The sequence below is a fragment of the Sapajus apella genome, unplaced genomic scaffold (assembly GCF_009761245.1).
Source record: "Sapajus apella isolate SASKATOON/1434 unplaced genomic scaffold, GSC_monkey_1.0 scaffold14, whole genome shotgun sequence".
In the NCBI taxonomy this organism is placed as follows: Eukaryota; Metazoa; Chordata; class Mammalia; order Primates; family Cebidae; genus Sapajus; species Sapajus apella.
This window is the reverse complement of record NW_022436954.1, coordinates 16,072,557-16,076,935: the sequence shown is the minus strand read 5'-3', so window position 1 is coordinate 16,076,935 and position 4,379 is coordinate 16,072,557. Positions and strand designations below refer to the sequence as shown.

The window sequence follows — 4,379 nt, the reverse complement described above, 5'->3', positions numbered from 1 at the left end:
AAAAAAAAAAAAAAAAAAAAAAAAAGTTCCCCAGTCTGGGTGCAATGGCTTATGCCTGTAATCCCAGCATTTTGGGAGGCTGAGGTGGGTGGATCACTTGAGGTCAGGAGTTCAAGACCATCCTGGCCAACATGGAGAAACCCTGTCTCTACTAAAAAACATAAAAACTAGCCAGGCATGGTGGCAGTCACCTGTAGTCCCAGATATTTGGGAGACTAAGGCAGAAGTATCACTTGAACCTGGGAGGCAGAGATTGCAGTGAGCTGAGATTGTGCCACTGCCTGGGCAACAGAGTGAGACTGTTCAAAAAAAAAAAAAAAAAAAAAAAACTTCCCCAGAATCACAGAGGAGGGGAGGCCAATTCCAACCCCAGAGCCACCACCCCAGAGACTCGAGGACACAGTGGCATGTGGCTGCTCTCCTCCTGCCTTTGGGCAAGGTCTCAGCTGTTCCCAGCATGGATTGACTCACAGACCCTACAAGGAAATCGCTTCCTTTCTGAGCAGGCCCAAGGGACACAGCCAGACCCAGGAGGACAGTGTGTGACCTCTGTCCCCAAAGCAGGGTTCTGTCACAGCCCTTCCTCCAAACTCATGAACCTCTGCTCCTTCAGACCTCCAATTGAGACATCTTCTCAGCCACTTTCCCTGTTCCTTTATCCTTGCTCCCATAGCCCCAGGTGACCCCTCAGTCGGGGCGTATAACCCATGGGTTGTGGCTGACAGGACAGTGTCTGTCTCCACTCACGGACAGAGGCTTCTGGGATTCTGATTTGTGTGTCCCCTCTCGCTGGAATCAGCAATAATTAAGTGAGAAAACAAGCATCCACCTGGAGCCCAGGAAAGCTGCAGGCTTCAGCAGCTGTGGGAACGCTCGGTGCAGGCGAGCTTCCCCCCACGCTACCAGGAGGCAGAGCTAGGTGCTCCGCAGAGACCCAGGCAATGAAGGTGCCCACCAGGGGCCCCACACTTGGTTCCCCCTGGAGTCTGTCCTGCCGGCCCAGAGAGGACCTGACAGGGCGATGGCAAGAAAGAGAGCTGCAGTCATGAATTTCAGGGTTCTGGAGCCATCCCAGTCCAGCCTCAGGGGCCTGGGGCCCCCTGCCTGCTCCAGCCTCCGAGCTCCCTGCTCCCCAGAGAGCTGCCCCCCACCCCTTCCCTCTCTCTGGCCCCAGAACAGAGCAAGCTGTGTGTACCAGGCTGGCACAGCTCCCTCCGGCCTCCAAGAGCAAACACAGGCCCAAGCCCCGGGTGCAGCCAGGCTCCACAGCCCCAGCCTGACCTCACTGTGTGTGTTGGGGGGAGCCTTGCACTTTAGCCCCTGTTGAGGAGGTTCGCACCCTGTGCCTCCTGAGCTCAGCAGAGACCCAAATCAGTCCCCAGAACACACCCCATCAAAGGCCAGAGCTCAGAAAGTAGGTAATGCAATCTTCCGAGTCCCGGGAGCCAGCACCTACAGTCTGAGAGGTCTTCCTGGGCCTGGCAGGGTCTCCTTGCAGCTGCACGGGCCAAGGTAGGAGTCCCTGATTCAGGGAAGACCCACTCTCCCTACCTGAGGCCTGAAGGTACCCGACCCAGACCAGCCCCGACCCCTTCTAGAAGCTAGTGGCTTGCCCTTGGGAGGGAGCTCAGCCATCCCGCCCCGCCCATCCCTGCGTCCTGAGTCACAGGCTGCGCCCAAGGGCTTCTTCCCCCGGAGTCGCCCCCCACCAGCCCGCGTCGGCCCGCAGCCCTAGGATTTGAGGACATAGCGGGGAGAGGCAGTCGGCTGGTCCGGAGAGGGGCAGCGAGGCTAGAGGGGCTGGAATCGGTAGCCAGAGCCAGGCTGGAGGTCAGGAGGCTGGGGGAGGGGGTGGCGCAGCGAAAGGGGGAGGAGGCAGGGCCAGGGAGGGGCATAACAAAGGGGCACTTTTGGAAACCCGACCTGCCGGCCGGGGTGCCTGCTCCCTGATGACGCACTCCGAACCCCAGCCTTCACTCCGGTGCTCGGAGCCCAGGGGCTGCGCGCCTCTGGCCTCAACCCTTATGGACCGCGCCCCTCGACAGAACCCCTTGCCGCCCGGAGCTGCAGAACTCTGAGCCGGTGGAGCCACGCGGAGCGGCAGGGCCAGGCCTAGCCACCTAAACTGTAGGACTTCTTGGCCAAACTTGTTGAACTTGGTCTTGGCGGGGGTGGGGCCACCGTCATCGCCACGGGGAGGGGACGCCCCCTGCCTGGGCCGGCCTCGCCGTGGACTCCAGTTGGTAGCCCCGGGCAGAGGACCCAGGAATCCGTGCTTGCTGCAGAGCGCGAGGGGTCGCCAGGGAGCGAGGCCCCTCTCGGGCCCCGGGACGGGCGCGAGGCGGGCGGATGGGGCCCTCGAGGGGCCCTGGAGATGGCTCAGCTCCAGCGCTGGCACCCCCTCCCCCGGGCGGCCTGCAGAATTGCGGAGCCCGCGGCGCAGCAGATAGGACGGCCCCTCGGCGCGGCTGCGGCCCTTCCCGTCGGCACGCAGAGCGGGGTGGCCAGGGGCTCCTGGGGCTGGAGTCGGCTCCACTGCAAACTTCAGGAGCCGGGGCAGGAGAGGGCGGGCTTGAGCCACGGCACCCGCCGCCGCGTCCCCGCGCGTCCCCTCCAGGGCACTCACCGCGTCCTCCTGGGGCACCTCGGCGGGCGGGGGTCCGGCCACGCTCCAGCCCGAGTCCTGCTGCTCCCGGGCCCGCGCGGCCGCCTCCCGGAGCGCGCCGGGCCCTCCCCCGGGAAGCCCGGCCCCCGGCCCCCGGCCCCGCCCTCTCCTGGCCACCGCTGCCTCTACCCCACGCGGCGGGGCTGCGGGGCGGCAGGCAGCGCATCGACCAGCGGCTCTTGGGTCGCGAGCCGGGAGTTCTCCACTCCCGTGTGTAGAGCGCCTGGGCAGGCTTCCCAGGGTTGCGCCCCTGGGCCTCAGGGAGCCAGATTTCGGCTTTGCCCCTCCCCGACCATTGCAGAACCTGGGAGACCGGAACGAGCAAGAAGGGACCGGGCCGGCATGGGCAGCCCTGGAGCAGGGCCGGGGTACACTGCCTTACATTTTTGGCTGAGCATAGCTTGCTTAGAAATTGGCTCAAGCGAGGCTCACAATCACCCCTTATAAGCACTGGGATTCCCATTATACAGATGCAAAAACTGAGGCTCGGGGGCTTTTCAGCGGCGTGCCCAAGATCTCCCTCTAGTCCCGGCAGGGCCGGGACTCCAAAGCCCTGCCCTACCCTTCCACAGTTCCCCTGCTAATCTGAGGCGCTTTCTAAGGCCTGAGACGAACACGCAGTGGGAGTGGGACAAAAAGATGTAAGCTCCTCCCCCTCCGAGTTCTTATTTCCAGATTTTGCACCGCGATTCATTTTTAAATCCCTTCGCCCCTTCACCGCCTTTATCAGTCTAGTAGATTTTTCCAGATCGCCACGATGCCACCCCACGCTAAATAAATTCCTTCCCTCTCCCCTCTCCCCGCTTCCCCCTGAGGGGGATATTTTGCAGAGCCAGCCCGTCTGTTATTTATATCCACTGGAGCGGTCCAAGAATGTTCCGAAGCTGACCTAATCTCCACCTGCTCTGCCTCTCCGCCCCTCCCGCTCTCTCCTGGGCCCGGTGACACAGCGGCAGTGCCCCCGAGCCTGGGAGACTAGGGGGAGCGCGGGCCAACGGGGTCGGACGCCCGGGATGCAGAGGGTCCCGGCCGCGGGTCGGAGATCCCCGGCGCTCTCCGAGAAGTGCGCCCCCAGGGACGCGGCGCTGCGCCCTGGGAAGCCGAGGCGACTCGCTGCGCTCGTCCAATTCCTCCCACTCCCAGCTCCCTGAGGAGTGTGTGAGTGCGCGCGGAGTTTTAAACGGCAGCTTTAAAAATAGCAAAATTACGTTGTTTCTAAATCCAGGAGGAATCACTGTCGCGTTCTTTACGCAGTTGAATCCGCTCACAAAATGGAAAAGGGGCTTGGAGAAAATGAATGGGGGTAATTTTACCGGTGAGGGCTCACTTGCTGGGCAGTGCTAATGGGAGGGTAAAGCTGCCTCCGCAAGACACCTGTGGGGCACCCAAGGCGCGCCACCTTTGGCCTGAGGATTCTGGCCGTGTTTGGCAAATCATACCTGAATAGTGAATCTGAAACCTGGGATGTGGTTTCTGAAACCAGTTTAAACACCCACTCTCGCTTAGGGCTTGGAGAAGTCCCCCCCTCCTTATCTCTCTACTTCTGTAAAACATGACAGGTGACCCGGCTGACCTTCCACTGAGCCATGAGCCCCAGCTAATTAATGATTTTAACAACAACTGCAGATCATAGGAGCTGGGAAAATGGCAAATGACAGCCACAGTGTTTTTTATTCTTTAAAATCACTTAACATCCCACTAGCGCCTGAAGGCC

The 4,379-nt window shown here is 61.3% G+C and overlaps 1 protein-coding gene across 3 annotated transcripts in view; it reads right to left on the bottom strand.

The window, feature by feature from the left end:
• Window positions 1-2,737, bottom strand: part of PACSIN3 (protein kinase C and casein kinase substrate in neurons 3) — a 9,721-nt gene extending 6,984 nt beyond the window's left edge. The window contains exon 1 of one of the 3 annotated variants that reach the window (XM_032282251.1): window positions 2,627-2,737. The gene's annotated coding sequence lies outside the window, so the exon portion shown is untranslated. Of the gene's footprint in view, window positions 1-1,923; window positions 2,242-2,626 lie in introns of those variants that run through there. The other 2 variants (XM_032282252.1, XM_032282253.1) reach the window with 2 other exon arrangements.
• Window positions 2,738-4,379: the final 1,642 nt, after the last annotated feature.